The following is a 13,511-nucleotide window of genomic DNA, read 5'->3' as shown; positions in this document are numbered from 1 at the left end:
TTAATCTTCCTTCAATTTTAAAGACCAGAAATTAAGTGAAGTAGTCAGAATTGCTTGTGCTATTTGTTATTCTGTGTAACAGCACTGACAATCTCAATGACAAAATGGATATCCAATGGTTATGAGATCTTGTTGTGAGTAAAATGTGTTTCTTGTTAGTCAGTTGGTCATGCAGCTCCTCAACAGAATCCACAATGAGCACAAAAGCAGGGAAGCAGCTGTAGGTTCGTTGTCAGTTTCAAAGCAGCCATACAAGGCTACTGTTTTTAATTATTTTCGCATTGTTCCTGAATTTAGTTGATCTAGTAGGGCCCTACTCACTGCAGAAATTTAGTTCCACTGGGGACTGCTGTGGTGGACAGAGCTGAGCCCCCCCAGCTCAGGTAGTTTTGGTCCTGCCCCTGTTCTCCCACCATGTGAATGTGATTAAGGCTTCAGTACTCAGCTGCTCAAAATTGGAAAAGCCTGTGCTGCCAATAAAAGGTTCCCTCACTGAATAACTGCTCTGTAGTTCTGCTGGGAGAAGGTGATGGACTGGGGGTGATAAATAGTCCTACAATCCTAGTGTTTGTACCTGCCAAGTTTGCTGTAGAGGTTGAGATTGTAAGTAGGGAAGGAGATGTGTTTCCTGAAACTGGAGAATTGGAGAAGAACCTCAGCTGCCTTGAGATGAAATGTCTGATGTTGACACTTGTAAGTAAAATTTTAGTATCTGGATTTACCTTTCAGGAGTGATGTTGGCATTTGAAAGCTTAATTCTTACTGAAAAGTCAGTTGGATTTTAGCTCTGATGTGTCTAAAATGATTAAAAAACCCTGAAATCATCATTTAAGACTTTACTAGTCAGCGTTCATTTAGCAGCGTTTCTATATAACAGTCACTGTGTATATACACGTGTACAATAGTACAGTAATACAGTGTTTCCAACCAGGAAAATAAAGGGCCATTGATAAAATTTAAAGTGTTAAATGTAGTTCAAGATGTTTAAGCTGTATTTGCTACATACTATTAGAAGTTCCTGGAGTTTGAATTTTCCTACGAAATATTTTTAACTCTCTGAAATACCTTGCAGAGTTGGTACAAAAGCCTATTAATAGCCCTGTTTTGAGATGTGGAAGCTGGAGAACTTCTGTGAGATGGATTTTTTTTTTTTTATGTTAAATTACTTTAGTATTTTTCTCTATTTGTGATTATGATATTAATGGCATCTGCCAGAGTGACTTTATTTCTGTCCTGAATAGATATAGGCTATGCAGTGTACAATAAACTGCTAAATTATGTAATTACAAAAGAGTGCATTTTCCTTGTTTATTTTTTGCTTTATAATACATTAGAACAGATAACTCAATGGCTTTTTGTGTGTTCAGGTATATTCAAGTAACACTTTTCCATCCTTTGGAAGGCATGTGATCATGTAAATTAATAACAAATAAATGATACTAATCATTTTTAAAACCATGATGAGACTTGGGTAATATGTCATGAGAAAAGCAAAACCAGAAGCTTAACATGTAGTGGAAACTATTTTGTAATTCAGTTTGATAGGTATTTGTAGGTGAATATATAAACTGATTAAGAGTCATCAGTCACTGTTGTTATATATTCATAAGTTACTGACTGATGAGTCCACCACCTCTGTGGACTAAACTGGTAGGACCTCATTCTGAAATCAACAGAAAATTTAAATTTATTTCAATTATTTTGGACAAGTGCTTACTTGAAATCTGATCGCCACATCATGGTAAAGGCAATATGTTTTGTTTTTCTGGTTCTGTAACCTTCAGTGTAAATCAAGTAGCACTAGAGAAGCACAGAGGAATAGAGTGGGGCCAGGTTCAATGACTAAAGCTGAAATATATTTTCCTGGGTTTTTAAAGCACACACCTGCAGTTGCTTGCTAGGAATTACACAGCAGGAACCAAGCTTCTATTTTTATTTCTGTTTTAAAAGAAATTAAGCAGAAAATAACATCCATTTTCACCAGACTATGAAAGGGAGCTAGCTGCTGCTAAAGTCTTAGTACCACAGGTGAGAAGAAAGAATTGGGAAAGATGAAGGGATGCACAGGAATTGAAGACAGTAAGTAACCATATATATTATATGTTATTTTGAATTATTTATACGTAGAATAAGTAAACAGAATGGTAATAATAAATATGTTTTATACTTTCCTGTTTCCAAAATCAGTATAGCATAGATGGAGGAAAATAAGAGACTTGAAAATCTGTATTTCATATTTACTTGACTTGGTTAGGGCCTTAATGTGGGCTAATTGAAATAAAAAAAAATTGCCATTAATTTCAGTGAGGTTTCCACAGCTCCTAATGTGAAAGCAGAAAAAACTGTGAATATGCTGTGTTTTTAAGGTAGAAAACAAATAAACTGAAGTCTGCTAGCCAAAAATCTATTTGAAGATAGAAACTGTTGACAAGTGCAAACATTGTATGTTTATAATATAATATAAATAGTGGTTTAAGTTTTACAACAGACTGCTTTCCTCTAACACTTGGCTGAAAGATATGTCTAGTAGTTAATGGAAACCTCTTATAATAAATGAAAGAGAAAAAAGTGCTAGTTTCCTGATATGATCTTGCTCTTATTGTGCTTAATGGCACCCACCTGCATCATGGCACTGAGGACAACACAGATGGTCATGTGATTAGACTGAAATGGGAGCTTTCATCAGCTGCAAAGAAGTTAGCCTTAAGGACACAATTGTTATTATCCTACCCTGTGGATTTGGATTCCAGCATTGTCTTGAATGTAAGGAATGAATGTTATTGAAGGGTTTGGATTATGTGACCCTGAGGTTCTTTGCATGGATGTTGTTTCTGCTAATACAATAAGTAGATTAGCTGTAAAATTCTGATTACTTTCCCCCCCTTCTTTTGAGATGCACATTTTTCTAACAAGTCTTTTTGAATACAATTTGGCAAAATATTTTTTCCCCACAAAGCTCTCCAATGGTATTATACATGGTGGGTATAGTCTGTTCTTTGGCACTGGTAATGCTGACAGTCCCCTGCAGAGGGTCTGCTGCTCTGAGATGGGCTGTGATGAACTCTGCTATAAAGTTTATTGAATGACAGCAAGCTTAATTTATTGCAGTATTGTGGCAGCCTTATGGCAGATTTCTTATTCCTTGGAAAGGTGATTCTTTGGCTACTGCTCCTCTGTCAGGATGCTTCTGGCTTTTGCTGGCTATCACCTCAGTCTTTGCCAGTGAATGAGTCACAAAAAAAATAAGGCAGGACCTGATGTTCCTTGTCTTTTCATATAGACAGGAATGGTGTGACACGTTGTTTAAAAAACTGTCAGCAGCTGACACCACTTAGAACAAAAGTCCTGTCATCATTAACAGCACTGAGACAGAACTGGATTTTGCAATATTGAGACAGGTCTGTAAGAGATTCTTATTTCATACTGAATCCAAATTAAGGGCTAAGCTGAAAATGGCCACTTCTTGTGCTCTGAAGCGTTCACTGTAGTGACCCACATTTGTAGTGCTTATCCATTTTCTTACAGATGCAGGCTTGCTAACTTTTGAGGAATACTTTGTTTGCTTTTCAGATGAAGTGAAATTGTTTGTATACAAAACCTTGTCCCTTCTTGTCAATTTCTCCAGGAAAAGATTTTCTCTGTCCATATTTTTCATGGGTTTGAAACTATTTGAACAGAAATGTCTTCAATTAAGTGTGCAGGTTTAAAAGCAATTGAAGTTTGCATTTTAATAATGGTTATTCCATTACTTTGAACTCGGAAAAAGTATTTGCCCTCTACTTCAATTTATAGCTAAGGTAGGTGGGTACTGTTAAGAGTGTGTCTCTTTACTGGGGAAATACAAACCTGCTGGGAATGGCATTCTAGCATCTACAAATAAATATCTGTGACAACCAATTATTTCAACTGGCTTTGGATAATTCAGATACAGTAATAAAAGGATTATGCTAATTTTAAACATGATTGGTTGAAATCAATTTGATTTGGCATAGTTTTTAAGAGTAATTCCATAAAAGTTGTTCTTTTCAATAATGTTTAATAGGGGCATTTATAGGTGAATATGTAAGCAAGAGAGAAATAGAAATTATATTAAAGCAACTACAGATCTGAAGTGGTTCTTAAAATCAGTGACTGCAATGAGATCAAGAGGAGACACATAAAATGTTTGTGAAATTTTGTGCAGCGTAAGGTATGAAGGTCCATTGAAGCTAAAGCCTGAAGGTGATCACTTGCAATTGTATACAAAGTGATTAAACTAAAAAAAAAAAAAATGAGGAGGGAAAAATAGAAGAGGAACAAACCCTCTGTTCTTAGGATTGAGAAGCCAGTGATGTTTATAGACGTTTTCTCACTCTACTTAATAAAAAACAATAAAATCTCAGGAATAATTTTAATGCAGTTTGCATTTTTCTTATGGAAAAGGCTTTCAGGCTTAGCATAGAAGCTAATCTGTGGTGGTTTGTTTTTTTTTTTTCCTGCATACTGCTTTTGAGAAAAATACCAATAAATTTGAATGTCATCTTAACTTCTTTTACACTTAAGCCAAAACACAGATTCAGATTTCTGGTTTTTTTTCTGTTTCTGTAAATGCACGCATATAGCAATGGATTTTTAGACATCATGTTCTGAAGCACCTACCTTTGAACATCTCTGGCCTTTGGTGAACCGCGGCGAGAAAGCAATTTAGGCTCTGCAGTTTTACGCAGCTATAGGTGTATTTTTAGGCTGTTTGACAGTGAGTAACACACTCGCAGCCGTTCTCGGGGTGGGGACTGGAAGCCGCGGGCTGGCGGTGAATGGACAGACAGACGCTCGCAGGAATCACGGGCTGCGCTGCGTGTGCTGCTGCTGCTGCTGCCCCCGGCGGCTCCGAGCCGCGCCGCTGGAGCCCCGGCTCCTCGGGAATGCTGGGAATGTTGAGTCAGGGACTGGCAACCCAGACAGCCGGGCTCGCAGCTGACTGAGGGAGACTCGCTGAGGGACGGAAAGACGAGGGACAGGGGCACACGAGCCTCCCCGACTGCAGCAGGTTCCTTCTGGTCAGCCCCTCGCGGCTGTTCCGCGGCTCCGGCTCTCCCTGCTCTCTTCCTCCGCGCAAATCGGATGCCAGCTAAACGTGATGTTGTAAAATCCATGTGAGGACGAAAGGCAGATGCAATGATTTGAAAGGTGAGAAGCTTAAGCAAGAATATGGCTGAGATACGTGACTGTAAATTTACTGTGATTAAGGAAATGCTGTATATCGCTTTTTATAACTGTCTGGTAGCTGAATCTGGAGATGAATTTGCAAAATAATAGGCTTTTTATATCGCTTTGGAAATACATTGTAATAAATGGGACCAAGTGCATATCTTATTCTGGTAACAGAGTGCCTCTCCCTACAGAATCGTCAACCAGAAACCTCTCTTTCAATTTCTATTAGAAGCAGCCATAGGACTCTAAATTTTTTTTTTTTTCTTTTTATGCTTAGTGTTTCAAAATGTTGTTGTTGTTAAAGTTTTCTAGGATAGATTTGATGAGCTTTGGAAATTCCTAGCTTTATACCTAAATAATGAATAATGTTTGGTGTTTTAAAAACCGTGTCAGGAAAAAGGTGAGAGATTTCTGTTCCCTTCTAGTGGCAGGGAAATGGAAACAGACGCTAACAGGATTTTTTTTCTCAGTTATATAATTAATGAATACTTACTAGGGTCCCTCCTTTATGATGCTTGGTTTAATATCTTTTAAAGAAAATATCATTTTAGGCTGGACAAGTGATGGATGTGATGCATGTGATGAAATCCACGCCTTACCTCACCAAGGATACATATATATTGTTCTGGGAGCACTATAGTAGTAATTTGATGGAGAAGGGGTTTTATTATTATTTTTTTATTAGTGTGTGATTGATTTCTAGGCGACTACCTGCTAAGCCTCGTGATGGATGGATGGGAATCTACTCCCTTAGAGGCGAATTGCTATTTCCCTGGTGATGGACAGGCCGGCCGACCACTGGCATTGGCAGATACCAGCTCGTTGCACACGAGCGCGGCCAATAAGTGCAGCCAAGGGGAGGGCAAATCCTACTTGCCAGGGTTAGTTTTCTGGTCGGCTTTCTGAATCACTGGTTTCACTTAACTATTGTCCGTTCGCGATTTGTTTTTATTTCCATCCTCGAACGCCCAGCCCCATGTGCGTGTCCAGGGCGGCCGCCTCGATCGCGGCCCCTTCCCCGCAGCCGCGCCGGGCGCAGGCCCCGCTCCCGCTCCCCCTCCTCGGAGGGCGGGGAAGGGAGGGAGGTTCCTCTCCATCAAGTCGCTTCGCCCCTGGCCCTTGGTTTCCCGGTGGCCAAGCCGAGGACGGAGCAGCTCCCCCGTATCCGCCCTGCCCTGAGGGGAGATACTGGAGATGCGCTGCTGCTCTCCTCCTTTCCTCCCTCCCCCGGGAATCGCAGAGCTCCACAGCCTGGATTGGGGGCGCAGGGGGAGCGCTCCTGCGCCCTTCCCCAGCCCCGGTGGGGGCGAAGCATCGGGGACTGTCCTCCCAACCTTCCCGCTCGGCAGCGAGGGCTGAGGGAGCCCGGCCGCCCTCCCGGCCCGGCTCTCCGCGGGCGGCTGTGTCAGGGCTGAACGTCCCCACAGGGACCCCAGAGCCATCCCTCTGCCTGGGGGACTTCCTTGGACTCTCCCCATGGAAGGGAGGGGGATGGCGAACGCTCCTACAGCTCAAGTGAAGGAAACACCAGCCATGACACCCCAGCAGCAGCAGAGCTCCCTCAGCCGCAGTCCCCTCACGGTCGCATCTGCCTGAGCAGTGCATTCCCCGTTTGTTCCTTTCCGCCCGAATGGGAGGAGGAGGAGAAGGGCCCTTTTTTTTTTTTTCAGGGTCTACTTCTGCACACTGTGTGTAGTGGCATATCCAGTTCCCTTAAGGAATATGTTTCTGTGGGAAAAGCTTTCTTAGTTTCTCGATGGAAGAAACTTACAGTCCAAGCCTTGGCTTCGTGAGGCGGGTACCCAGACTGTGTTAAGAGCTGTGTGTGAAGGTAACTCCGCATCTCAGTGCCTTAAAGGAAGCATTTTTACTAGTGTTACTTTTGTTTGAAAGCTCTTTGTAAAATGGCTTTCAAAAGCATCAAGGTGAGTTAGCATTTTCACTTCTCCTAGAGGAATCTGGGAGGAAGGAGAGGCTTTCTGTCCAGTGAGTGAAGGAACCATAATTTCTTCTTCCAAAGGTTTATTGAGATATGGGCAATCTCTGGGGTTTATGGCTGTCCAGCCATTGAAACGCCATGTTTGAGCTGTGGAGAAATCTCGTGCTGTGTTTTATGAGCACACCCAGGGTGGGGTAGATCTTCCAGTTAGGAACAGAGAAATTCCATGTTTAGTGTTTGGGTGCCTTATTATACTCATTATCCTTGCTCTTGTGGTTTGCCAGCATTTGGAGGAGACCCATCTAACCACCTCTTATCCTGTGGGTGGTTCTTCATCTCTAATCTACGGGTTGTCAGTTTCTGGTGGATGGTAGTGTGAGATCCATTGTCCATGCCGGTCCCTCTGGCTATTCCTTGCCCGCTCTGAAGGCTGTAGAAAGGTGTAGGCCATGTTCTTAGCAGCCAAATACCAAAAGAACGCATTCAACCATTTCAGAATGGCAAATATATGTGGTACTTAGAGAATTATCTGTTCAGCATGTATGGTTTTGTGTAAGCATGCTCAAGGTGATATTTTTTTCTTTTGCTATAGAAAGATGATTGTTACTGACCTTTGAAGGATGACTAAGAAAAAAGAGTGGGTTTTTAACCCCTCAAAGAGGGTGAGGCAACCAGCCTGTGTATCACTTCCAAAGACAACATATGTTACCCCACCTGTATCTCTTAGGGTGTTTGTTATATTTTTATCCACTATGATAATTTGTTATAATCTGTTTAATTTAGATTTTAATGCCTGGGATGTATATATGGAGGATCTTAGATCCACCTAGGAAATATTACTCTGATGCTTTTTTTAAAAAAAAAAAATTGTGACTCCTTATCTGTGATATTTGTTTGGTTTAGGATTGTGTTAAAATAATTTTGTGATTTAGGTTTTAATTTTTGAATGACCTCATATGTACTTAGCAATGATGAGCTTGCTGCAATTTATTTATATTTTGCAACACTAACTCTGGCTTATATTTTTTACTAAGTCCTGGCAAAAGGGTAAGAGCTATTTGAAAGTAAAATGACTTTATAATTTCTTTTTGAGGATCACAGCTGAAACTAAATTCTGAGAATGAGCTGTGTAGTGCTGCTTTTGAGTGATACTTTCACATTAAGAAAATACAAAGGCATATCAGCAGAAACATCACTTAAATTTTTTTCTGGAGCATTTTGTTTTTAGTCACTTTTTAAAGATGTGAAGTATTTTATAGAAAGAAACCATCTTTTATAGTCTTTCTGAAATCAAGTGAGATGGATTTATGTTGGTTTGTTACTGCTTGTATGTAAGATGGAAAAAAACCCAAACTATTTCCTTGGAAAGCAGCAGTTGACTACTTGTGGCAGTCCAAGGAGGGTTCTAAGCATGGATATCCAATGCTTGTATGAGGAAATTAAGTGTCTGATGAATTAGCATTGTGGAATTTAAATTTTGTTGCTGCTTGGTGGTTGATTTCAGGGATTTTTTATGATTTAGTTATAGTGACTTTTACATTCCCAGCTTTGGAATATCCTAAGTAGTCAGGTTTTGTTTTGAAGTAATGGCAACACTTAGGAACCACATCTCCTTTCAGTCTGTCAGGTGCTGAGCTCTGTCAAAGGAGAGAGGAGGAGCTGAGATGTTTTAGCTCTTCTCTGGGTAAGGCTCCATTACTGCTACATTTCTATTCATGGAAACTTGGAATTCCTTCATGATAATAGAAATGTGGACTTGGCAATGGACAGGTTATGTGTTGTCTCTTTATTTAAAAATGAGAATAATGGGGAAGATATGTAGAGCTGGAATTTCTGTGCTTTTAGGAAAGCGGAAAGAATGTGTCTTAAGAATTTGAGGTATATGTCAGTTTCAAGTTGTGATTGGATGTGTGGGAGTCTTTAACATTTTGGATGTTTAGCAAAGCTGGAGCTTTTCTGTGAAATCTTAAGGTTTTTGAAAGGCAATATTTGTTTTCTAGATTCTTAAATACTCATTCTAAGGCAGTCTTGCAGACTGGCATTCACTGGAAATGTTTCAGACTAGTTACCTTATGTTCAGACTAGCCACTTATGTGGCTTTCTTAATGACCAATGCATGTTTTATTTGGTTAAAATACCCTACTTTCAGTAAATACTCTTCGATATTTTTTTTAATACTTCCAACTCTTTGTCCTGCTCATTATCCTATTCCTCTAACTGAAGATGCAGTGCAGATGTAGACTCTAGCAGCTAAATTCTACAAAAATTGAAAATTGAGAGATTTTTAAAGTGATTTAACTCTAAATTCTATCTCATTGTATAAGGAATGTTGTGGGACATTGGAGTAAAAGGATTGATGAAAGTGGTGTATATATAAATATATATTGTATAGGTACATGTGGAAATGATGTGCTGTAGTTTCTAGAAGTACTGTGGAGTTGGGGTGGGAAGCCACCAGAGAAAGCAATATCTATAGTGATTGCTTAGTTGGGTATAATGTGCAATTTATTTTGAAGGAAGTGAAAGAAATGTAACAAAAATCTCTGCCACTTCTGAATTTAGTCTAAAAGTGCATTTTGCACAGAGCATTGGTAAAGTGTGGGTCAGTTTCCCCTCCAAGTGAATAACTAGGATCACTCAGGATGTTGAGTAATGGGACATAGTCTTCTCCATACATAGAGAGGTTTACAGAGCACATCTTGGCTTCTTCATTCCAATTCCTCATGGAGGTTTAATATGTCTGTACTTGTGGTTACAGTATTTGGTATGTTTGGATTGTTTCATTGCAAGACTTGGAGTCTACAGTACTTGAATTCTCGGGATCTGGTTTTTCTTTGTCCAATAGGAGTTGAGTCCTGCTAGAAATTTTGCTGATGCCCCTTCAGTTTTCAGTGTTATCTAAATGCTTTTCATGGTTAGTAAAATTAATTTACTGGTAAGCTGCTTAGATATGTATTTCATTACCTCTTGGCACATGCAGTGTCTGAATTATTTAATTACTTTATAAAACAGCACAGGTCTGTGTTATTGCTGTGATGGTGAGGCTTTTGACTTAAAGTTTTCTGTAGTGCATTCTTTTTCTCAAAATGTATTGCTGAAATACACTTCTTACCACTTACGTTCTGTGAACAATTCAGATTAGTGGACAAATATGATCTGGTAAATAAAGCACAGTTCTTTTTGTTGACCTACATCCAATAATAGTGGAAGAAATGGGTACTCTCAGGGGCTTCTCTGGAAGACAGTTTGCTGTGTAAAGCAAGTTTATTTTTGATGGCTGAGTCTTGGCAGTCATGATGTACCTCAGCTTTCATTTATAGACCTCATTTGAAATCTGCTCAACCCATTTGTTTCTCCTTAAGGAAACAGTTACAGTAACATCTGTCATCAACTTCAAATGTTAAGTCAGATGCCTGTGAGGACTTATAAATTGCACTTGTGAACTGGTGTGATTGTGCTTAGCTGAGTGTGAGCCCAAAGGCAGATTGGGCTGTGCTGTGAAGTTAGGAGCCAGCCATCAAGCGCTTGGGGAACTCTTCAACTCTTTTGGTGAATAAATAAATAAATAAAAAGGCAATTCCTGAAGTGCAATGTCTTCTAATGGTTCCAGGATGCTGATACTATGATGAATTGAAAGCTAATCTGCTAAATCACTTGCATCACTTACAGAGCCTGTAAGTTCCTTGGACAGTTTTGATCTGATGTGGCTGAAGCACAGCCAGTTTTTCTTTGGCATGGTACTGAAAAGTGCATATTCCTGTATCTGAGCAAAGAGAACAGAGGAGAGATGTTCTACAGGTTTTTGTGATGGTTTCAAAGCATGCTGAATACACAAATATGCATCTTGTTTTGCAGTTTGAGTAGGCATTTTACTATTCTAGAATCAAATAAATGTAAGATGCAGAATGGATATTTAGGCTTGCTAAATATCCCAGTATTTAAGTATTCTAAGAAACTGCTGGAGGCTGCACAGGTAGTCTTAGTAGCTGATCCTATGACTATTTTGTTGCCTTTTTAATGGAATGGAAGCTTTGTAGCAAAAAAAGAGAAAAATATAGCTTTATCTTGCGAATGTGTAAGCCTGTGTTTAGTAACATTCCTGGGAGTAGCCTTAGTGAATTCAATTTAAAGTACTCCATCGTGTGGGAGTCTATCTGTTGGTTTCTAAAACATTAAGTTATAAATGCATCTTAGAAGTATGACACAATTTCAAATGACAGAATATTTTTAAGCGTACTTAATGTGAAAATAGACAAATTTACAGGTCTAACCACAAACTCAGTCAATCTCCTTTTACACTATTTTCAGTTCTTAGATTTTACTAAAATGAATTTAGTCTTCAATATCCATTTTATATATATATATTACCAGCTGAACAGACTCCTGTTTCAAAGAATTGGTATAAATGATGACAGTATAGGAATGTCAGAAAAAGTCCAGTCTTTCAGATTTTTCCTAGAAAACTTCTAGGTTTTCTTAAATCATGCTTATTTTTAAGCTATACCTTCTCAAGAGGTAGTGCAGTCTATAATTGTTTCTGTAAGTTATTTAGTCATTCAACTTAGGTAAATGCTGACAAAAGCAAAGAATAACAGTGCTAATAATTAGATGTAACTTTCAAGTAATCCCGAGAAATGCTGTATGCTTTTAAATTCTAATATTTTTCCCCAAAGGAGACTATTTTAATAAAAAAATCAAGACATATGGTTGCTATTGTTTTTATTTAATAGTCATTAAATGAAAAGTACTGTTTGCCTGGCTTACCTTGTGCCTTAGAATAATCCTCCACAAAATACTGGCGTTTGTAAATGCAGGCTTGCATTGATAAATGAGAGTTCTTATTGAGAAGGGAATGAATAAAAGGCAAGTGATTAACAATGGCAGGATGGAAGGCATGATGAATACAGACCAGGATGCAGAATTTAGCACACAGGACACCTGCATACCTGCAAGGACTGAAATGTTAGGAAATATTTTTCTGGAAAACCAAAAGCTTGCCAGGCCTTTAGAAATATCTGTGTACCCTGGGAAGGTCATTGTGGTGCAGGGAAGTTGAGAACCAAAAACCTGAAGGGGGACAAGCAGTGTTTTGGAATTTGTTTTTTTGTCTCTTGTTGCTTGTGATTCACACCATCCACCCTCCCACCCATCAATGAAAAATAGAATCCCAATGTTAAGAGCTGCATAGAGCAGATGGGCAGCAAAGCAATGACACAGGGAGTGTGGGACTGGAACCTTCAGGCAGTTAAAGCTGAGGTGTTTCGGTGTTTTACCCTGCATGCACCTTTGAAACTGCTGTTGGTGCTTGTGCTTCATACTTTTAACAAAGGGTAGCACTAAACGTCCCTGCTTCTGTGGAGTTGAATCAGAAGGGACTGGAGAGTGAGGAATGCTCAGCACTGGCAGGTAACTTGTACAGACTGTACGTGGTTGTGTTTACCCAGGTTTGGCAGATAGGCTGCCCTATAGCTTTTTATAAAGATACAGTGTGTTCTCTGGCATAACAATTAAAATTAGATGTGTTGGTTCTGCCCTTGCTTGGCTACAGGAGCCTTTTTTTTTTTGATGATCCATTTTCAGGTCTTTAATATTTTATGCAACATCAGAAAAATAAAATGAAACAAATTTGAAATTTCTCACCTCTCAAGCATCTTAGAAACCCCAGGAAGACTTGCAATATGCAGGACTGCAGGAAACAATTGTTTCACTGGAAGTGTTAGAGATGAAACATTAAGAATTGGAGTTCGAGCAACAGAGACCTAACTTAAAAGTTAGAAAAAAATGGAGGAATCAGCTGCAGGAGTTCAAATACTACTTTATAGTATTTAAAGCCTATTTCTAACTGTTACGATGTTTTAAGACAATTGCGATGTCTCAAACGTTGTAATAAAGAGTAAAATGCTTTGGGAGAAATGCATGTCTCTTGAATGCTAAGCTTGTTTTAAACCATGAAACTTGTATAAAAGAGTTAAAAAGGTATTGTTGACCCTTCACTGAAGTACATTTGAGAGTAATATAGTTGACAATCCTGATAATGGTGTCAGAACTGCTTGCTTTTCAAGATTTTTAATACGGCATTTTGAGCAAATATTTCAATTGGTGGAGTTTTCTGATTACATGACAAGTATTCATTGCTGTCACTGCACCTGACAGCTTTATTTACCATATATATCATTAGATGCATATTGAGCACTCACTCCTACTTTTGCCTTCATATTTTCTTCTTAAATTAATGTCTGTTAACTAGTGAAAAGAAATTTATTGTGCAGACTGTAGTAAAAGGTAAATTGACATAAGAAATGCAGATTCAGGACACTGTAAGGAACCTAAATGAAAATGTTGCTTTTGAAGTTGTCATGTATGCTTTGCTTTTCAAACT

At 39.0% G+C, this 13,511-nt stretch overlaps 1 protein-coding gene across 6 annotated transcripts in view; it reads left to right on the top strand.

The window, feature by feature from the left end:
• Positions 1 to 557: 557 nt before the first annotated feature.
• ERC2 (ELKS/RAB6-interacting/CAST family member 2) overlaps positions 558 to 13,511 on the top strand; it is a 408,254-nt gene continuing 395,300 nt past the window's right edge. For 5 of the 6 annotated variants that reach the window (XR_015773654.1, XM_088061786.1, XM_088061787.1 and 2 more), the window contains exon 1: positions 558 to 693. The gene's annotated coding sequence lies outside the window, so the exon portion shown is untranslated. Of the gene's footprint in view, positions 694 to 4,851; positions 5,170 to 13,511 lie in introns of those variants that run through there. The other variant, XM_088061785.1, reaches the window with a different exon arrangement.

This window comes from Pseudopodoces humilis, chromosome 13 (genome assembly GCF_049639895.1).
Source record: "Pseudopodoces humilis isolate 2021_Gansu_Grassland_sample_001 chromosome 13, ASM4963989v1, whole genome shotgun sequence".
Classification (NCBI taxonomy): Eukaryota; Metazoa; Chordata; class Aves; order Passeriformes; family Paridae; genus Pseudopodoces; species Pseudopodoces humilis.
Note: the sequence above shows the minus strand (reverse complement) of the source record. Positions and strands in the feature narration are given on the sequence as shown.